Source organism: Andrographis paniculata, unplaced genomic scaffold (assembly GCF_009805555.1).
Source record: "Andrographis paniculata isolate CXL003 unplaced genomic scaffold, ASM980555v1 Contig56END, whole genome shotgun sequence".
In the NCBI taxonomy this organism is placed as follows: domain Eukaryota; kingdom Viridiplantae; phylum Streptophyta; class Magnoliopsida; order Lamiales; family Acanthaceae; genus Andrographis; species Andrographis paniculata.
The window spans coordinates 2,971,354-2,995,578 of record NW_026137591.1 but is presented as its reverse complement, the minus strand read 5'-3'; the positions used below and the strand labels follow the sequence as shown (position 1 = coordinate 2,995,578).

Sequence of the window (24,225 nt, the reverse complement as noted above, 5' to 3'; positions counted from 1 at the left end):
TTTCCGACGATCTCCTCTTTTCTTCTCTGGCAGACAGACGGCAGACCCGCAGAGAACTCCGGCGACGACTCCTCCGTCAATAGCAGCACACCTTTGTGCCACCGAACAGAACCTGGCTTCTCGATTCTTTCTCCGATCTTTCATCACCGAGAGGAACATCGACGGAAGGCTCAGACCAAGGTGTGAGAACGGCCCGAGGTAACCACACCTCAAGGTAGAGGTCGGCTCATCACTCTAAACCTCGACACCCACCGGAATCGGGGCTTCTCACTCACCGGAATCACTTGCCGGAACCCAATCAGAGAAACTAACCGGCTTCTCTCCCTCTCCCTCACTCTCTCCCTCGTTATCTTGAATGGTTCTTGACCCACCCACCATCCCAAAAACCCACCATCTAATATAACCCTTAAAAACAACTTCCTCTAACTAAAAAAACCACACAGTTATAGCCAACCTAACAAGTGGGCATAGGGTTTGATATATGGGTTTGGGTCGAATCCGGTGGGTCGGGCAACAAAGTGACCCAATTAATTATTTATCGAGGTACTTGTCGGGTTAGGCCTCGAACGGCCAAAATTTTCAACAGATACTTTGAATGTAAACTTGATTTTAGTATCTCCTCCGTCCCACTTACAGTGGTCACGAGTTCATTTCTCACACCATCAGGTCATCCCTAAACGAACACACCATTAATTAATATTTGATTTATAATATTTCCCCCCGTCCGCTTCTAAGGGTCACATTTACCTTTTTCGTCATTGTACTTAACATTAAAAATATCATTATATTTGTATAATTTTTTGTACAAATGTCCTTCTACTAGTATTATAGATACTAATTAGAGTGTTTTTATTTTTGTAATTTTTTCTTAATTTGTACTACGTTTTGATATAATAATTAATATTTAAAGATCAATAGAAAAAATAAATGAGATTTTTGGAGCGGGACGGAGGTGGTACGGTTAAATAAATTTTAACTATGTTATTTTTAAATATTTTAAAAAAAATATTTCCTCGTTTTCAATTTAATATATATTTTTATTTATTTTACTCAAAAGTATTTATTTTAATTATAGTTAAATAATCATACCTAAATATTAAAATATTTTTAATTTTTATAAAAATATTTATTTCATTTTTATTTTTAAGAACAAAAATATTAAAATAATATGATATATTTCTACTCATTAATATGATATAAGTTTTATAAAACACTAGTAGAAATAGTATTTATTATTATTATTATTTTGCAATAAAGAAAAAGTAATAAAAAATAGTATATTTTTACTAAAAAGGAAAATAAGGATATTTTTGTATGACAATTAAAAAAGAAGAACATAAATTTGAATGATAGTGGATAAAATATTACTCCCTCTGTCCTTAATCTGTTGGATAATAACTTAGTCTAATGATTAAGATTAAATTGAAAGGTATGTAAATTTAGTTTGTTTATCTTCTTCTTTTGCAAGTTGTCTTTCAGTTTCTCACTACAGTCATGAATTCAAGTAGAAGAAGTACGGAATGAGAAGAATCAAATAGATAGAGAATTTATTTTGTATGGCAAGCAAGAGAAGGAGGAACAAAAAAAATTTTAGTTTTATTATTATTATTAAATTAATATATTTTATTTATTGAGTATATCATTAATATAATTTTTAGTTTTGTATAGTTTATTAGTATTATATTTGTTGTTTATAATATTAAAAAAAATGAAATTAATCAAGACATATTATTTAATTTTTGCTCAGGGCCTAAAAAGATGAAAGACAGTCCTGCTTACAACCATCAATTAAAGCTCCAATTCATTTTTATTCAAATACTCAACAACAATCTGTAAGTGTTTATCCATTCCGTCAGCTCTCACTATTGTTATTATATTATTGTACTATTTCGAAATTATTATTGTGTTTCTTCAAATATTTTTTGTACTTTTAAATATTATTATTGTGTTTTTTTCTTAATTAATATTATGTTTTGATGATATAATCATTGTGCTGGGATGATATAATTATTGTGTTCTCGTAATATAATAATTGTTCTCTCATTATATAATTCTTTTATTGTTTTATTTTTATATTTTTATATTTTTTCTATTTTTTGTTTATTACACTCTCATATTAGAAACCAATCAAGATTTTACAATTTCATTAACATGGACAAGCCATGGAAACCAGTTCAATAAACCTGAAGAAAGTCTTGGGAGACATCTGGTGCTTGTGAAAATTGCGATGAAGCAATAGTAGTGGTGGCGCACTTTCATTATTTTTATTATTTTATTGTGCTATTTTAAAATTATTATTGAACTTTTTTATATTAATGTATGTTATTTTTAGATACTATTGTTGTGTTTTTTTTTTTTTTTTATATATATAATTAATATTGTGTTCTAATGATACAATCATTGTATTTTGGTGATATAATCATTATGCTCTCATAATATAATTATTGTGCTCTTTTGTTTGTTTGTTTATTTGTTTTTTTTTTTTTTTTTATGTGTTGTTATACTCTCCGATTAAGCAATCAAAATTTCATTAATACACGGGCATCCACATCTCTTAGTTTATTGATTTAGTGGGGAAGCCATGGAAGACAGTAAATGTGAAGAAATTAAATGAGATGTAGACTATCTGTGTTGCTTGTCTTTATCGTTTTCAGTATGTTATTATTATTGTGCTCCTTAAAAAATATTAAGGCTCAAGAAAGAGATATTCAACTATAATTTTTTTTTAAAACATTCACATCACTTTCAAAAAATTTTCTAGATAAGCACTTCTCTAAAGGATATAAATATATACATATTGGGCTGATCCAAGTTGGTATAAAAACTGAGTCCCTTGTATAGATGGAGTTAAGGGTCTTGAAGCAAATGAGTAGGGACAATTTTGCAAACTTCAAAAGGACTTTGTCATTATACTATCATATCATGTCTAGAAGATAGTGGCGGTCTTGTGGTTCATTATACCATTCTCGATAAGTGAAACTTGTCAAAAAATATATGAAAAAAATATATATTTATGGATATGTAAATGTAATTTAAAATAAACTATAGAAAAATATATTGAAATTTTTTTATTGGGTGAACACATCCAATATTTTTATTAGACAAGTTGACACTTTAGTATTTATTATAATGTTTTGTGACAAAAAGAATAAAGGTAAAATTATATTTATAGTACTTCTAACTATACAATATAATTAAAACAATATTATTTCGTGTAAAAAATAAATGTATATATTTTTAAAAATATATGGAGTATTATTATTACGGGCAATTAGAGATAAATCTCTCTGCCTAATGTCTTATTGAAATTCAGTCTCTAATAAAAATTTGTTGATCTGCACTCCTACTTTACAAATATTTTTACATCTAACTCCCTACCCCTTTCTTAATCCATTTTCTAGCCTTAACATCCACCCTCCCCGCAGTATCCCCGCAGTATTGATTGGTTTACCATGTTATGGACCAAAATATTTTTAAAGAAAATTGTTTGTCATAATACATAGAAAACACAATAGATATTCTAATAGTATTTTAGAATTAGTTCTTTAAGTGCTATACTTTTCTTGTGTTATTTCATGAGAATAAATTCAAATTGCATCAACTGTTTAATAATCTTGTAGTAGCGGGAGTGTAGCATAGTAATGAAAAATATTTTAACTACCTTCTTTATTGCTTCGTTTAGCATCCATAAATAGATATTGAACATTTATTGTATATGTATGATAGTGTTTCTCCATTGAATTATTGTAAATGTGTACTCTTTGTATTTTAATACTCTCCATGAATGAATGAAAATACTATCATATTGAGTTTATCCTCGGTTACCACAAGGGGTATATGATACACAAAACGGTCGATTTCTCAAGAAGAAGTTCCCCGGGCATAGATACTCGTTGCTAAAATATATGACATTATTATTATAAGTACGTAAGATCTGCACCTGGATATGTCGGTATTTTATGCAAGTATGTAAGTATGTGCTCCGGGTACAAACACCGACATTCAAAGTATGCATGATTGTTACTTAGGTATTATCTCTATAGTAGCAGGTATCCTTTAGTGTAGTCGAATAAATTTCTGACGGAGGAGGCAATTAAGGAATCTGTCGAGAACACTTCCTCTATTAGTCGTGAAAAAGGTTTATGTGTAGCTCACTGCCTATTTTATATATTTTCTTATTGAAAAATATTTTATAATTAAAAAAATATGACTAGGTATTTTAAATATATATATTTTAAAAAATATTGTATGATAACTAAAATAAAACTTATGATACTAATTAGAAAAATTTAATATTAACTTAAATAATATATATCAAAAATATATATTTTTTTGAAATTAATAAAATAATTTCAAAAAAATTTTATATTTATATTTTTCATATTCCAAATAAGCATGTTTGATTGTTACGATGTTTATGCTCTCATGCTCACTAATCCATATTTTCATAATTATTTTTTAATTTTTAAAAATAAAATATCGTATAAAAAATAATTTTAATAAAAATTTTACACAATTCATTAAATTATTATTAATTTTAATATAATTTAATATTAAATATTAAAAAATTACTTTATGTTGTACACATCATAAATATGTGTACACAGTGGATGCATTAATAGCTCATACGTTTATAATACATAGATGTTGTACAACAAATAGATACGTAGACACTACGTGTCCTTGATGTGGATGCATTACACTAACATTGTATGTTGCTTCTCCTATATATATATATGTACAAAATGAATGAAAGGAAAAAAAGGCATCAATTCATTCACACACGATTTCTCTCTATTCTTCTCCCCCCATTCTCTCTCTCTCTATATCTATATATCTTTAAATATACATAAAATATCACACACACATTCATATATACATATATAGTATATTATTGTTATACTTACCAACTATATTATATTACTATTTATTATATAACAAGTTATCAGCACGAGGGCTCTTGCATATTTTATTTTTGGTAAGTTTTATTTTTATACTATCTATATTATCTATTTTCTACACTATGGAAAATATTGCAAAATTTTTTTTTAAACCTCTGTCTCTCACCGGCAATAATTTTCTGACTTGGTCCCTGGATGTAGAAATGCATCTGGTTTCTATGGACCTTGTTCATACAATTGCCAGTGAAAATGCGACGACAAGCCAAGATCGGGCTAAGGCTATTATTTTCATCCGTCATCATTTGGACATTCCTCTACAGTCTGAATATTTGACGGTGAAAGATCCACTAGATTCGTGGAATAAATTGAGGGAGAGATTTGGGCACTTGAAATATATCACTCTCCCCAAAGCCCGACATGATTGGCTTAACCTGCGGTTGCAGGATTTTAAAAGTGTTACAGAGTACAACTTTGCTATCCATCATATTACATCTCAGTTGAAACTCTGCGGAGAAAATGTTACTGAAAATGATAAATTGGAGAAGACTCTCTCTACCTTTCATGCTTCGAATGTTGTGCTGCAACAGCAGTATCGTGAGAAAAATTTTCAAAAGTACTCACATCTCATTGCATTTCTTTTATTAGCTGAGCAAAATAATGAGTTACCGAAGAAAAATCATAAGTCCCGACCCACTGGTTCCAGTCCGTTCCCTGAAGCGAACGTGACATTTTCTGAACGAGGCCGAGGACGTGGTAGAGGCTGTGGACGTGGTCGCGGTCGTGAGAGTCAACGCGGTCGATATACCCTTTACAATCGCCGCAGTTTTGACATTAACAGGATGCAGAGTAAACCCCAACATGGGGATATAGCCGAAAAGGCTAAAAAGGGAAAGAGGCAAATCGGCAGTTGTAATCGGTGTGGAATTGAAGTCCATTGGGCCAATACCTGCAAAACAGCCAAACACCTAGCCGATCTTTATCAAGCCTCACTGCAGAAAAAGGGGAAGGAGGTCGAGACTAATCACGTTGATAACGATGACGACCCCGATGATGATCTTTTGGATTACGACACAACGCATCTTGATATAGCGGATTTTGTCATAGATCCAGCAAACCCCCAGTGATAGACATATTATGTCATTTTACATTATGTTTTGTAATATTTAAATTATCGCATACTACCTTTTTGTAATGTATTTTGTAATACTTATATCCGCCTTTATTAATATTGCGTTTATTTATATTTGAAGGTTAAATGGATGCCAAACAAAATGATGCAAATATGTGTTTCATTGACAGTGCAACGACACATATTGTATTGAAACACGAAAAATATTTCTCCCATTTGAAAAAGGAAAGAATGAATGTCAATACAATAAGTGGCAGTGCGAAATTAATTGAAGGCTCTGGAGAAGACATTATATTTCTCCCCGCGGGGACTAAAATTGTGATACAGTATGCACTGTTGGCCACTAAAGCTCGAAGAAATCTACTGAGCTTTCACGACATTCGGAAAAATGGTTATCACATTGAAACTATGAGTAACACCGATGGTGAATTTTTACTGATCACCAATATCATTGATAAAAGGAAATGCATCATTGAGAGATTACCCTCACTCCCTACTGGCTTATATTATGTCAGATTATGTGTTGTTGAAACACACCTCACGGTAGATCAAAAGACTACCGATTTTCAAATATGGCATGATCGTCTTGGGCATCCTGGCAGTATAATGATGAGGCGAATAATTGAGAATTCGCATGGTCATTCATTAAAAGATCAAAAAGTTTTAAACTCAAATGAGTTAACATGTGTTGCCTGCACTCAGAGAAAATTGATAACCAGGCCATCGCTAGCTAAAGTAGGTATTGAATCCCCTACATTTTTGGAAAGAATACACGGGGATATATGTGGACCAATAGACCCACCGTGTGGGCCATTTAAATATTTTATAGTGCTTAAGCATCTACCAGATGGTCACATGTCTGTTTATTATCTACTCACAATATGGCATTCTCGAGATTGCTTGCCGAAATTATTAAATTACGGGCACAATTCCCCGATAATCCAATTAAGACTATACGTCTGGATAATGCTGGTGAATATACTTCGAATGCATTTCATGATTATTGCATGTCGATTGGAATTAATGTAGAGCACCCTGTTGCTCATGTTCATACACAAAATGGCCTAGCAGAATCACTTATTAAAATATTGCAATTGATTTATAGACCATTACTGATGAGGTCTATGTTGCCCGTTCAGCTTGGGGGCATGCAATCTTACATGCAGGAACACTTATAAGAATGAGGCCGACAAACTATCATAGCTATTCCCCAATGCAGTCAGTATTTGGTCACGAACCAAATATATCTCATCTACGTATTTTCGGGTGTGCTGTTTATGTTCCTATTCCACCCCTCAAACGTAAAAAAATAGGTCCTCAACGTAGATTGGGTATTTATGTCGGATATGAATCGCCGTCAATTATAAAATATCTTGAACCTATGACGGGTGATTTATTCACTGCAAGATTTGCAGATTGTCATTTTGACGAATCATATTTTCCGACAGTAGGGGGAGACAAAAATGAACCGAAAAAGGGATATTAATTGGAAAATCCCATTGAATTTTTATGATCCTCGTACAAAGCAGTGTGAACTAGAAGTTCAACGCATTATACATTTGCAAAATATTGCAAATAAGTTACCGGATGCATTCAATGACTCGAGCAAAGTCACTCGAAAGATAAACATCCTCGAAAGAAAAGAGGAATTAATGATGATAATCATGAAAATATCAGGAATGACATTGATAAACCTCAATTTAACGAGGAAGTCAACCCTGAAATAATTGCTCCAGAAGAGCACGATCTTGAAGATTATGATGAGATTATTGAAAACTCAATTAACTATGTTACTTCAAGAAAATGTTGGAACCGTAAAGAGGCAATTATTGATAATGCCTTCCATACAATTTAGCACTTGATATAATGGAAGATAATGAGGATCCAGAGCCAAAATCGGTTCATGAATGTCGGCAAAGAAATGACTGGCCAAAATGGGAGCATGCGATTCAACTGAGCTTGATTCATTAAACAAAAGAAAGGTCTTCAGACCAATTGTTCAAACACTAGATGGTATAAAACCAATTGGGTACAAATTGGTGTTTGTACGAAAAAGAAATGAGCATAATGAAATTGTGAGATATAAAGCCCGTCTTGTAGCTCAGGGATTCTCACAAAGGCCTGGAGTAGATTTTGATGAAACGTACTCTCCAGTTGTTGATGGAATAACATTTAGATACCTTGTGAGCCTAGCAGTGCGAGAAAAACTCGATATGCGTCTTTTAGACGTAGTCACTGCATATCTTTATGGCTCCTTGGATACTGATATTTATATGAAAGTTCCTGAGGGATTCAATATGCCCGAAACATACAAATTAAACCAAAGGGAATCATATTCTATCAAATTGAAAAATTCATTGTATGGACTTAAACAATCGGGGCGAATGTGGTATAACCGTCTGAGCGAATTTTTAATAAAAGAAGGTTATACTAACGATCCAATATGCCCATGCGTCTTTATAAAGAAAAATGGATCAAATTTTGTCATTATTGTTATATATGTTGATGATCTCAATTTAATTGGAACTCCAGAAGAGATCCAAATTGCAGTTGAATATCTAACGAAAGAATTTGAGATCAAAGATTTTGGAAAGACAAAATATTGTCTGGGATTACAGGTGGATCATGTGAACAACGGAATATTTATCCATCAATCCACGTATACCCAAAAGGTATTAAAACAATTTTATATGGATAAATCTCACTCTCTGAGTACACCAATGGTGGTCAGATCACTTGATCCCAGTAAAGATCCATTTAGGCCAAGAGAAGAAAATGAAGAAATACTTGGCCCCGAGGTACCATATCTCAGCGCTATTGGCACATTAATGTACCTTGCAAATTGTACCAGGCCAGATATATTTTTTTCAGTAAATCTACTGGCCAGGTTTAGCGCATCCCACACAAAGCGCCATTGGAATGGTATCAAACACATTTTCCGTTATCTTAAGGGGACTCATGACCTCGGATTATTTTATTCAAGTGAATCTCGAAATGAATTAACTGGTTATGCTGATACTGGTTATTTGTCTGATCCACACAAAGCAAAATCTCAAACTGGCTATTTATTTATTTGTGGTGGAACCGCGATCTCTTGGAGATCTGCTAAACAAACGATAACAGCTACTTCTTCAAACCATGCTAAGGTTTTAGCGATTCACGAAGCCAGTCGTGAATGCGTTTGGTTGAGGTCCATGACTCACCATATTCAGAAGAATTGTGGCTTGATTACCGATGATATATTACCTCATACAATATTATTTGAAGATAATGCAACTTGTATAGCTCAATTAAAAGGAGGATATATTAAAGGCGATCGGACAAAGCACATATCTCCGAAGTTCTTTTTCACTCACGATCTTCAGAAAAGTGGTGAAATTAATGTGCAACAAATTCGATCGTCTGAAAATTTTGCAGATTTATTTACGAAGGCGCTACCGACTGCAATATTCAACAAACTGGTGCAAGGAATTGGAATGTCGGATGAAAGACATCAAATAAAGTCCAAAACAGGGGGAGCACATTAATACAAGAATGATGTACTCTTTTTCCTTCACTATGATTTTTTTCCCACAGGGTTTTTTCATAGTAAGGTTTTAACGAGACACATTCTTTGTATAAAGCATCCAAGGGGGAGTGTTGTACAACAAATAGATACGTAGACACTACGTGTCCTTGATGTGGATGCATTACACTATACACTGTATGTTGCTTCTCCTATATATATGTGTACAGAATGAATGAAAGGAAAAAAGGCATCAATTCATTCACACACGATTTCTCTCGTATTCTTCTCCCCCCCTCTCTCTCTCTATATCTATATATCTTTAAATATACATTAGATATCACACACACATTCATATATACATATATATTATATTATTGTTATACTTACCAACTATATTATATCACTATTTATTATATAACAATAGACATTTTGTTGGCAAGTTTGTAGCCATTTATTGACCATTCTTTTTTACTATAAATATAGATATCTTGCCTACGCAATAAAGTACAACAAAAAAAATTGAAATTCAGCTACAAAAGAATTTTGTAGAAAAAGGTAATAATTTATAGCAAAATATTTTTGCGGCGAAATGAGTATCGTCGCCTATACCGCGTTAGTAAAGGTCTTTGATTACAAATATGACTTTTGTAATAAAAAATAAGTTTTTTTGCGACAAAATTTAAGAAAAGCGATATAACTAGCTAAAGCTCTTTTGCTATAAAATTAAAATTCATAACAAAAAGAGTTTTAGCAACAAGATATGTATGATTCTTTTAGCCAAATGATTTTAGTTATGAAAAATAATTTTGTACCTAAAACCTCTTTGTTATGAAGATAGAATTATCTAAAAAAAAAATTAGCGACAAAATTAATTTTGCAATACATAATTTATTTTTAACGATAAAATTAACTTTTGTTGCTAAATAAAAATTTTAACTATAAAAATATTTCGTAATTAAAAATACTATAACTAATTAGATACTTTCTTACAGTGAAGTGAAGGAAAAGGAAATACAATACTCAAATAATTGATACTGCATCTCTCTGCCCTTCCTCTATTTCTTTTCTTAATTGTCATACACTCAAACACAATCATATATATATATAATATAGTATATATATATAATATACTTACACCATATACATAAGAGGATATAAAATACTAGTGAAGTCTGAGTAACTAGATTCAGCAACATTCTAGTGAAGTCTGAGTAACTAGGTACGAGTTGGCAAGTAATCTTTTAGAGTGTTCCAAAGTCCTTACTTTTTAATCTCTGTGAGTCTATATGTTTATGTCCCATAAGTTTTTCCATGTTGTGTCAAGTCTGAGTTTGTTCATTTAAGAATGTTATTATGATAAATCATCAGTATGGTCAAAAGATATCAACCTGAATCTATTAAAAATACGACTGGAAAGCCTAAGTCAAGACCATAATGTTCTCTACAAAAACATTGATCCAAGACTGAAATGCTTTGATATTAATACCTTAATTTTAATAATCTAACATCCCTTCCCCTACGGACTGGCAAGGCCAGACCACTAGCTTAATTCTAACAACCTAACATCCCTTTCCCCTTGGACTGGCAAAGCCAGACCACTAACACTAATCTTGCTTTTATCTAATCTTATGTATTATTTATCTATTCTTATGTATTTTATATCCTTTTACATCCTCTGATTCTGTGGACTCTTGGTATCAGAGCCAAGGGGGGTGTAAAAGGTGTTCATTAGTGTTCATCTGTGTTTTTCAGGAAAATTCCGAGATATTTGCCGAAGGGAAACCAGGACAAGCCAGGTACGCCTTATATACGCCTTATGTCCTTTACACCCTTAGGATTGTAAGTTTTTTCTTGAAATATACATTTACACTCTTATGGATTCCTTTTTCCAAAGATCTGTCTCTACCATGTCCACAAATAGCTCATCTGGTTCTAAGAAATTAGTCTGTTCTGAAGAAACTATCATTGAAAACTTTAACAAATCTATTGATGATTGGACCATACCAAGGATCTCAAAAAATGAAATATATGAAACCTCTAGATTCCTCTCTTGGTCTACTGACTTAGCTATTAAAACTGAAGAAAGAGATATCCAATTATCAAAACCCTTTGAGACAATCACCTTACTCTCACAAAATTCTTTAGATAAACACTCTTCTTAAGGTTATAAATACATACATATTGGGTTAGTCCAAGTTGGTATAAAACTACTGACAAAAGAAGGTCTTGATGCTTCAATCCTTGCCATACTTAGAGACGCTCGTTTTACTAACTTTGATGAATCTCTTCTTAGTTCAGTAGAATCTAGCCTTTGCACATGACCCATTTCCTTCGATTGTTATCCTAACTTAACAATCTCTCTACGTGATAAAAACGTATTAAAATCCCTAGTACTACAAATTAAAACCCATAACTATAAAATGTTAGAAGGATCCATCCCTGTAGCTATAGTATACAGAATTTACTACAAAGCCATTTTATCAGCCTTTGCTACAAAAGTTAAATTCCATAGTAAGAGAGGAGAAACACTTCTTCTCCAAACAGACTTAAGCAAATCTAACGCTGTAGTCTCAAAATCTATTCAGTAGAAGGATGTCTCTCTTCCAGATGAATGGGTTTTAGAAGACGTGGTTGAACCTGAAAAACCATTATTTCCTACTCCAAACCCTCATCTTAAAACCATATCCCAAAGTAGCAGTGGAGAAGTTAGGCTCTCTTTTCACATAAACCCAAAATCAGACTATAACTATGACAATAACTCTACATATTTTGATACAAATACCATCGATTTAGGAAGAGTTTCCCAACTAAATAGTCCAACTAAACCATCCAGATTTTCCACTTCTGATATCCCAACCTCATCCTTAAAAGAAGTAAATTTCTCTTCATCAATACCTAAATATATTTACACCCGTAGAGACAATGAACTTTTACACGAACCAACTAGTCCTACATTTTCCTCAATAACTGAAAATGTTAACGAATTGAACACTATAGAAAAAGAATTTTCGATAGATAAAACAGTTTTTCATAATGAATTCTATTCTCCAAAAAATTATGAAAAGCGAAACTGGTTCTTTAAAAACTTTCTTGATGATAAAAATAAAATACAAACATTATTTTATAACTTTATCTCAGAAACAAAAACAATAATTCCCTTTTTTACTTGGTTTGAATTCTATCAAACGATTTACCCAGTTCAAAAAACTCTTCATCCTATTACCCAGAGAAAACCTACTTGGGAAACAATTAATGGTGAAAAAACCTTTCATACAAATCATCCACCCCTACAAGCTTTTAAGTTTTCTATCAAAGATCAACAAATAAACACTGCCCCTTTAAAGCAAGTTAATGAGGATGACAAGATCAATATAAAAAATTTAATTGGTCAAACCAACTACACCAACATTCATCTAAATACAATCGGAAAACAACTGGAACGAATTGAATCTCATATTTTAGATACACAATTCACAACATTGTATAAACCAAATCTACACATTTTCTCTGCCAAAAAACCTTTTTTTAAGCCTTTCCAAATCTCTAAAGAAAGTACGCAAACTCTTATACAAGGAAAATCCGATTTTATTAAAGAACTTCAATCCCAACTTTCACGAATAGGCACCACCAGTGCCGAATACGCTCCTGATACACCATCATCTTCTCGCTTAAATGTCATTTCCTCACATCAAACTGGAATAAATTGGGATGCACAACCACTCTCTCTTACCTTTGTCTTTCAGCCTGTCCCTCAAACTCGTTTTAATTCTTCCTCCTTATATAATTGGAATCTTGATGGATTAGGAGAACATCAAATCATACTTCTGTTACAACAAATGACTATGGCTGCTAATGCCTATAGAACACAAGGGCATATACAAGATAGGGCTATTGCCTATAGAACACAATGGCATATACAAGATAGGAACATTTTGTAAGAAATTTGAAGCCTGTAGTCCTAAACCCACTACTGAAAATTGCAACTGTAAAGAAACATCTAAGTCTAATAGAAAATACCATAAAAAAGATTATCACAAACGAGATTACAAACCCTTTAAAACCCCTGCATATTATAATAATGCCAAAAGGTATAAAAAAACCTCTTAATAATAATTACAAAAGAAAAAACAAGGATCAAATCAAATGCTATAGATGCAACAAAACAGGACATATAGCTAAATATTGTAAAATTAGAAGAAAGATTCAAGAATTACAACTTGAAGATGAAATAACTGATAAACTTTATAATCTTCTCTTAACATCTTCTGAAGAAGATGAATCCGAAACGGAAAAAAGATCTTCTGACTCATCTAATGAAGAAGATAATATATTCAACATAGAAAATGATGAAACTTCAATAGATTCTTCTAGCACAGACCTATCTATCAATACAATAACACAAGAACAACAAAAATTAATTGATATTATTAAACAAATAGATAACCCAGATGTCCAAAAGACATGTTTCGAAAAATTACTTCAACACCTAGAAAAAACAACTCACCAACATAACTCTAACCCACAAACGTATGACTTAACCAAAATATTAGGTAATACAAAAAATATATTAAAAAATCCCACGGTCCATACCCTTCAAAATGAAGTAAAAGAGTTAAAATATGAAATCAAAAAAATAAAAGAACAACAATCTCAGGACACACAAACAATACAAAAGGATGTAAAAGGATATAAAATACATAAGAATAGATAAATAATACATAAGATTAGATAAAAGCAAGATTAGTGTTAGTGGTCTGGCTTTGCCAGTCCAAGGGGGAAGGGATGTTAGGTTATTAGAATTAAGTTAGTGGTCTGGCCTTGCCAGTCCGTAGGGGAAGGGATGTTAGATTATTAAAATTAAGGTATTAATATCAAAGCATTTCAGTCTTGGATCAATGTTTTTGTAGAGAACATTACGGTCTTGACTTAGGCTTTCCAGTCGTATTTTTAATAGATTCAGGTTGACATCTTTTGAATATACTGATGATTTATCATAATGACATTCTTAAATGAATAAACTCAGACTTGACACAACATGGACAAACTTACGGGACATAAACATATAGACTCACAGATATTAAAAAGTAAGGACTTTGGAACACTCTAAAAGATTACTTGCCAACTCGTACCTAGTTACTCAGACTTCACTAGAACGTTGCTGAATCTAGTTACTCAGACTTCACTAGAACGTTGCTGAATCTAGTTACTCACACTTCACTAGAACGTAGAACACTCTTAGACCTTCAATGCTTTTGGAATTCAGAAAGGAATAAGGACTCTCGTGCTCTGCTCCCCCCTTCCCTTGGAGAAATGAAGGCCCTTATATAGGAGGAGGCAGGGGTCTTTCGGCAAATAAGAAGGACTGAAGTGCAAATGTCATAAGGGTTTTGTCCATACGCGGGAGGTGGTGGTAGTCTGGGTGGCCATCATTTCTTTTTTGGAAAGTTGAACCTGTGATCTTTGTCGGCCACACTTCTATTTCTGCCTGGTGGAAACCTGTCCGGATATATTATGTATAATATTTGTGTAGATAGTATTTTTTTTTTTTTTTAATAGTAGGGATATATGTATAATATTTTTGTATATAGATAGGTGTATTTTTAATAGTAGGGATATATATATATGTATAATATAGATAGTAGTTTATTTGTACATATATATATATATGTATTTTTAAGAGTAGATATATATATATAGGAGTTTATTTGTACATATATATGTATTTTTAATAGTAGGGATATAACTCATTCATCCTCATTTTTTTTTTATATATAACTCTTTTTCCCCTGGTATATTTAAATTTTATCACAATTGATTTTCGGATGGTCTCTTTCATGTGGAATGTCGTCAGCATCATTTTTATTTTTTTTTACATTCCACTATTACCGAACCATGTGTCGTTGGACTGGCTTGTTGAATCGTCTGAGCCTAGCTGCTCTTGTATGATTCGGATGGCTTCCTCTGGTGTTTTTGCGCCTGCGATGAGAGAAGCAATATGGGACCGCTGTTCTTGGAATTTTATTTTTGGATTAGATGGCTTCGCTGCAATCTGTTTTGCACTTGTGTCTTGGGCAATCCAATATTCGATTTGGTCTGGTTGTATGCTTTTTACAATCGAACATTTTCCCCACCATTTTACGTTAAACCTTTGTCGCAGCACCTTGTGTGTATCATTATGAATCTCGAGGGTCCAAGAAAAAAATCCACTACCCTGGACAGATATACATACAACACTAATACAAGATATTAAAAAGAGAATTACTGAAATATCATGCCTCCATCTAGCTGACCCAAACCTGCCAAAAATAGTTGAAACAGATGCTTCTGATATTTACATATATAATATAGTATATATATATATATCTATTATATATTATCCTCTTATATAAATATACTTACACCATATACATATACAACCTATATATATCTTTATACATATATGTATTTAATACTTATCAATATTTATTATATAACATGTTATCAATATTTATTATATAACATATTATCAGCACGAGAGTTCTTGTCTATTTTATATTTTATAAGTTTTGTTTTTATATTATTTATTTTTTATACTGTGAAAAATTTTGCAATTTTTTTAAACCTTTGTTTTCCATCGGAAATAATTTTCTCACTTTATTCCTAGATGTAGAAATGCATCTAGTTTCTATGAGTCTTATTCATACAATTGCCAATAAAATACGGTTACAAGCCAATATCGGGCAAGGCTATTATTTTCATTCTACACAATTTCGACATTGCTTTACAGTCTGAAAATCTAACGGTGAAAGATCCACTTGATTTGTAGAATGAATTAAGAGAGAAATTTGGACATTTGAAATATATCACTCTCCCGAAAGTCCGACATGATTGGTTTAACTTGCGGTTTTAGGATTATATAACTGTTACAGAGTACAACTCTACTATCCATTAGATTACATCTCAATTAAAACTATGGGGAGAAATTTTAATTGAGAATGATAAATCGGAAAAGACTCTCTCTAACTTTCACGTTTCTAATGTTGCGCTGCAACAACAGTATCGTGAGAAAAACTTTCAAAAGTACTCACAACTCATTGCATGTCTTTTATTAGTTGAGCAAAATAATGAGTTACTAATCATCAGTCCCAGCCTACTGGTTCCAGTCTATTCCCTAAAGCGAGCGTGACATTTTCAGAATGAGACCGAGGATATGGAAGAGGCCATGGACGTAGTTGCGGTTATGAGAGTCAACGCAGTCGATATTACCCCTTACAATCACCACGGTTTTGACATTACCAGAAAGCAAAGTAAGCTCCAATATAGGGATGTAGCCGAAAAGGCTAAATAGGGAAATGTGCAAATTAACATTTGTCATCGGTATGACATTGAAGGTAATTAGGCCAATAGTTGCAGAACAACCAAATACCTGGCTAATCTTTATCAAGCCTCACTGCAGAAAAAAAAAAAAAGAAGGAGGCCGAGATTAATCATGTTGATAATGATGATGACCTCGATGATAATCTTCTAAATTACGACATAACGCATCTTGATAAAACGAATTTTGTCATAGATCTAGCAAACCTCCAGTGATAGACATATTATGTCATTTTACATTATGTTATCTTTAAATTATCGTCTATATCTTTTTGTATTGTATTTTTTAATATTTATATTATCTTTTATTAATATTACGTTTATATTTGAAGGTTAAATGGATGCCAATCAAAATTATGCAAATATGTGTTTAATTGACAATGCAACGACACATACTATATTGAAATACGAAAAAATATTTTTCCCATTGGGAAAGGGAAAAAGATGAATGTCAATACAATAAATGGCACTGCAAAATTAATTGAAGGCTCTGGAGACAAAAAATTATGATAGAATATGCACTATTGGCCACTAAAGCTCAAAGAAATTTATTGAGCTTTCATGACATTCGAAAAAATAGTTATCACATTGAAATTATGAGTGATACTGATGGTGAATTTTTTAAATTTAAATAATATTAAATACCAAATTAAATACACAAATTATACCATTTTTAATAACAATTTAAATAAAAGTTCTAATAGAGCAACATCAGGTTCTAAACTCTGGAAATTATGAATTTATGAAATAGTTTAGTTAACTTTTTTTCCTTTGATTCAACAAAGGAGAAAAACCAAGTCCCCGCGCATTGGTGTAATCAGTCTAATTTGGAGTAATCTGGCATTCGAGTCGATTATGTTTTACATAATGTTATAAGTAAGTTATAAGTAAACCAAAAATATACATGTTTTTAGCGGCTGAATCTGTCGGATGAGAATGAGAACAAACATCGAGTCGGTTGGGATGGAAAGATGAGAGGAAGGGGCTGAGTTGTTGGGATGGAAGAGAGAAACCGTCCAGTCGGTTGCTAAGGAAAGACGAGAGATAGCGGCTGAATCCGTCGGATGAGAATGAAAACAAACGTCCAGTCGGTTGGGATGGAAAGAGGAGAGAAAGATAAATAGATTTTTTCTTAAATATAATATTAGGAGATATTTTTTAAATAAATTTTTTTTCTTAAATTGGTTGTCTTTACAGTTATCTAAAAATAGAATTATTTAATTTCCCGCATCAGCCTCTGGAACTTTTGTATGTCGAAGGTCGGTGTTTGTTTTAACAAGTGGTGTTATTGGTCGGTAGACCATAAAGTATTGAGCATGGAAAATCATCTATCGATTGACCAAGTAAAATTTGAATATTTTTTATTTTTGGGTAAAAAGATTGTTAGTGGGTTCGGTAGTAGGACATTTGGTAGGTCGGGGGCCGGCGACTGTGACATATCTGAATTTCGTTCGGTTATGGGCCGGACGAATTATCGGAGGATCGTGATGGGGTTGAGCGGGCAGGCATGGTGGAGTTCGCAGCTGGAATGTCAGCGTCTGGTACGGTCTGCAAGGAAGATACGTGCTTTTGGGGGGGGGGGGATTGGGGCCCCCACCAGAGTGGGCCATATATTGTTTGTTATATTGTACTCCCTCCGTCCCAAACACCATGCAATATTTCCTTTTTGGTATGTCCCAAACATCCTGCAACATTTCTAAAATAGAAAATAATTAATTATACTTAATTTCTACCCGACACTTTATTCCCTCACATCATCCAAATAAAAAAATAAAATATATATTTATCTCTTCATCACATCACCTAATTTCTAAATCATCCTACTTAATACTACCCACCTAAAAATCCGTGTTAAAAGCAAATGTTGCACCTTATTTGGGATGGAGGGAGTATTTTTTTTTTTTTTTTGTTAAAATTCACTAAATTCTCAAAAATTAATATTGTAATTTTGATTTAGTACGTAAAGACAAATTTTTTTACAAACAATTTTTCTCAATTTAATAACTATGAATGTATTTATTAAAATTACATATGAAAAGGAGGCACGTTTGGTGAGTTGTAAGTATTTGAAAAAGGCAGAAACCGATAAATATATTGTAATATGATTCTCGAAATATATGAATTAATGTAACGATTCCGAGAAAGCATCCAGACCAAAATTTGTTCTATGAAGCGGCGGTGGTGGCGGTGGAGACGGAGCTGGAGCATAGAAGGTTGTGTGTGAATTGATAGAGAAGGAGATGGATCCCGCTCTAACAATCATACAAAAACGGAATGGCCCGATGAAAGGCATCTACTACAGATGAGTGCATTACAGACAAAAGCAATTTCCTCTCTAGAGGATTCTAAGTTAGGAAGTTAAGAAAGTAATTACAGACAAAAGCAATTTCTGAAGCTGAATAAAACGGGCCCTTGCAGGTTCATTTCTTTGCCGCCAATTTCGTTTTCTTTGCTGAGGTCGGAATTTGTGTTTCTTTACCTTTCTTTTTGGGGAACGCTTGAGTGTCATGATCCGGTATTAATAGCCACAGATTCTTGCAGACTCCACCTATTATAGAGAAGTGAAATATAATACGTATAAAATGATAGATTCTGTAGTCGATTGTTGTAGTTTAGGAGGATGTAAGAACCTGAATTTTCTGCTCGAAATGTTGTTGTTGAGGTTGTAATATGTGACAATGATGGAGTGAGGCTTGAAGATTGGCCACTGTTTGTGGTGGATGTATTCGGTGAATCCTTAGTGAGAACCTCTATATCTTCTGAGAAGTCTTAATAGTAAATTAATGTGTTGATTTCAAAATATGATTTTGTAGATGATATATGTTTAACTGTTTCTATGTTGTAACCTTAATTCCATGGTTCCATGTTGTTGATAGCGTAGCTGTCTGTGCTGAATCTTGTGGATACAGATGTTTTTTTCTTAATTGTGAACATGAAGTTGCTACTCTTAACTTCGTTGTTTCGTTTTTCACAAAGTGTTGCCATGTCCTATATAAAACATTAGTCTCAGAGATTTTGTTTGAAAATAGTTTAAGTTAAATTTTTTATATAACCTTTTTTGTTTTTCTTTTCAGAGTGTCAATGTTGCAGCCCAAAAGCAAACTGACAATTTTCTCGTACGCAACCCATTTTATGGAAGTTGTGTCGTCTGTAACGGTTGTTGTTAACATGTATCTGACAGGTAAAAGTAGATATGTTTGGTTATATTTTACAAGTAAAAGGTTTATAAAGCATGTGGGTACCTTTCTTTGCTTGTTTGGACGCATGAGCACTTAAAGCAATAGAATGTTCGTGCTGGAGGCGTTTTTGTTGACGTATGGCTTTTTTCGCATGTAGTGTATGAAAATTTCATGTTTGTTGTCAGTAAGATTCAAAATGAACCTCGTGTCTTATGATCGACCAACTGTATGTGTAATTATTACAATGTATTAAGTTGACAGTAGTATCAGATATAATTTGGTTCGAAATAGGTTGGTAAAAGAGCCTGTGATTGACGCATTTCTTGGACTGTAATAAAAGCCAATGCCTGTGTGCAATGTTGTTGAGCAGGTGTTCCAGAGGGTTTCATTTGAACGAGCTCATCGAGATAAGTTTTCTCATCTTGTTTCATGTGGGTAACTTGTGAATGTAAATTTACTACATCCAATTTTTTTAAGGGTACTAATTTGTGGTATTTTACCATTGTTGAAGTGTCATATTCTCGGGGTATGGAGGATTGAATAGAATGTTAGTCATCGACATGGTTGACAATAAGATTCCTGAATTGAAACATAAATAAATTTGTAGTCGTTTATACCCAAAAACAAGTTTGAAGGTACTGAAATTTTGGCTTCTTCTCCTATGCTTTATATATAATTTTGAGAAACTCGACTAATAATCAGTAATAATTTTACGCCAAAATTAGTTAGAAATATAGGTGTTATATGATTTATTTATATTCATTGTAACTTTTTTTTATTTATTTGAAAACTTGAAGCCTTTACATACATTGTGATAGTGGTCTACCTTTGAAAAATTACGCTTTCATATTTAGTGCAGCAATTATTGGTCTTTTTGGAAGAAGTGAGAGGATTTCTGATCATTTTGCTTCGACGAGATCATTCCAGATCGTCAATTGAGTTGGTATTTTTTTCTTGAAGACAACAAGATTGTGATTATTTTAGCATGAATTAAAGAAGTGCAAAAAATGTTGTTTTATGAAATATTGTAAATACTCCTCTGTAATGATTATGATTTCTTGTAGTTTAACTGTTCATCTTGTCTTGATGGGGTCGACTTCGATTGCTATACCTATGATGTCTTTTTAACGTAAAATTTGTGTTTAGTGTTAGCAAAATTTTGAACGCCATTAAATCATTGCTAGGTAAAGTTTGCAATGGTATAACTTTTAAACGAGATAAAATTAAGAATGATTATATTGTCAATTGTTGAATTTTTAATAAATTACCGAGGAAAGATTTTGATTCGAGAAAATGTTGTAAGCTTGATAGCTTGACGAAAACCGGCTTCCCAAGAAGAATATTGACGGTTGATCAATAACAGGACTTATACTTGACTTTTGGTTGAGGATGATCTGAACTTCTGAGTTATATCTGGGCAGGGTTGTGCTGAAAGGCTTGAGATAATTTCCGTAGATGTCATACGTGTGAAATAAGGTTAGGCATTCATCCAACTTCGCGATATCTGGTTCAAATCCGCAAGCCTGCACTTTCGTTCCCTGCATTTACAAATAGAATATGTTATTTTGGATATGTTGTAGATTTTGAAATAGAAGTTGCATTTTTATTTTTTCAAATTTTTTGGGTTGTTCTGACGTCGGAACCCGCAGCCGCTCCTCCAAAGTAGAAATATTGTTTTATTTCTTTAACAGAGACATTGCTGTATAGCAGAGGATTTCTACGAATGAAAAAGTTTCTGACTTTGAAGACATAATAAACGAAACCTTTGCATCCACAAATATGAATCTCTTGTAAGTTGTATTTGTGCATAGGGAAACTCTTTCATTTGAGCATTTCAGTAGCATGACCTGAATCGCCCATTCGGAAAGTTTTGTGGAAAGATCACCAACCAAAGTAACGTGTGTTTCTTCGTCCATTTGTTAATGGAGTTATAGTAATGAAAGGTGTATTGAGAGAAAAGTAAATGAGATATATATTTCAACAAGTATTTGTTGAAAGAAATATATTATGGAGAAAGAGTGCATTGTGAAAAGAATGGGTACTTGGTTTGTTTATATTAAAGTTTTGTTTGATTGTTTAGTACCTATGCTTCGTAGTTTCTTTGTTATTTTATTTAATTGAGGTGATAGGTAACATCTTAATATTATCAATCAGTATGCGTAATATAGAGATTTGGCGGGATATGAAGTGTAGAAAGTATTACAATGTTTCAGAACTTGAGTGTCTGATTGTTATAATTATTTTTAGGTAATACCTAACAATAGGTATGATAGGTTACTGTAGTAAAAGATTTAGTGGGATACAATCTTATAAGGTTTGTAATAGTACAAGTAATGGCATTTAATGGAAGGGAATGTATGGTATACACAAAATATAAATATAAATATATATGTATATACTTATAGAGATGCATAGAGAGGTATTTATGTTGTTGGGTTATACTCCCTCCGTCCCAATAAAATAGTCATGTTTACCATTTTTGTCTGTCCCAAAACAGTAGTCTCATTTCCATAAATAACCATATCACTATAAAACTACCCTTACTTTTTCATTATTATTACACAATTGCCACTACTTTTTACACTAATACACTCACAAGGGTAAAAAAGTCTTTTACCTGTGCTTTTTACCCACTACCAATATAACATCAATATTCCTTAAATCTCATGCCAAACACAACCCATACTATAGTTCTGGGATGGAGGGAGTATATGTTTACTTTCTTTTTTAAAAAAACCAATTTCATAGAGTAATTGTCTTATCCACATCCAACAATAGTCTTATTTTGAATAAATATTCACATAAAGTATAATATGGTACCCATCAATGCATGTTGTCCACTTTGTATGGTGTGCGTAAAAAAGGAATACACGTACATGGATTACGGTCTTTACATTGGTTGAATAGGAATAAACCATAGAACTGTAGGTAATTTTGTGTTAAATTATTTTGTAGAAATGATATATATATTTATATGTTTAAAATTCGAAATGAAATTTCACCAAAATATCATTAATATAAATATGAATATATAAATTTAAATAAATAAAGCCTTATGAGGGAGTGAATGAGAGAATAGAGAAGAGAGGAAAGAAAATGTGTGACCGCATTGGTTGGATAGAAGGAGGAGAACCGTGCACTCGGTTGGGATAGAAAGAAGACAGGAGGTGGCAGATTTGGTCGGACGGAAAGAGGTAAACGGTCTAGTGGGTTAGAATGCAAAAAGGACAAATAGTATGTGAAGGATGAGACGGAGAAGAAATGTCCAGTCGGTTGGGAAAGGAGCACAAACGTCCAGTCGGTTAGGAAAGGAGAGAAAGGAGCTGATTTGCTGGGATGGAAGAGGGAAACCATCCACTCGATTGGTAAGGAAAGACAAGAGATAGCGGCGGAATCCGTCGGTTGAGAAGGAGCACAAATGTCCAGTTGGTTGGGATGGAAAGAGGGGAGAAATGGGCTGATTTGGTCGGATGGAAGAGGGAAACTGTCCAGTCGGTTCTATTGAAAAGACGAGAGATAGGGGCTGATTCCGTCGGATGAGAAAGAGAACGGACGTCCAGTCGGTAGGGATAGAAATAGGAGATAAAGCGGCTGATTTTTTTCGGATGGAAGAGGATGACCGTGCAGTCGGTTTGAATGGAAAGACGAGAGATGGGGGTTGAATCCGTGCGATGACAAGGAGAAGAGTTATCCAGTCGGTAGAGGCTAAAAACTGGCTGGTTGCACAGTTTAAAAAATATATATATTATATATTATATATTTTATTATATTTTTCTCTCTCTTGTCTTTGTATCCCTACCAACGGGATGATTTTCCTCCTTCTCATCCTACCAAATCTCCCATTTTTTCTTTCATTTCCATCTCAACCGACTGCACAGTTCTCCTCCTTCTATACGACTAATTCCGTCAACCACTTATTATTATTATTATTATTATTATTATTATTATTATTATTATTATTGTGTCTCTTCTCTTATTCTCTCTCCCATAAGTCTAATTCATTCGAGAAATATCATACGAAAATTTAATTTGATGAAAGAAAATTAGGATTTTTAAAATTGGTTGGTTGTACAGTTGTTGATCGTCGTTTATGTTTTTGAAGGACTAACCTACGGTTTTTTCGAGTGGAAAAACGATCTGTCACCGAATTGATCT

At 32.9% G+C, this 24,225-nt stretch overlaps 1 protein-coding gene across 2 annotated transcripts in view; it reads left to right on the top strand.

Annotated features, from left to right (window-relative positions):
* Positions 1-24,225, top strand: part of LOC127256772 (uncharacterized) — a 63,805-nt gene that overhangs the window by 20,404 nt on the left and 19,176 nt on the right. The window contains exon 3 of one of the 2 annotated variants that reach the window (XM_051282960.1): positions 34-49. The exons of the other annotated variant lie outside the window; for it this stretch is intronic. The gene's annotated coding sequence lies outside the window, so the exon portion shown is untranslated. Of the gene's footprint in view, positions 1-33; positions 50-24,225 lie in introns of those variants that run through there. 2 annotated transcript variants of the gene reach the window in all.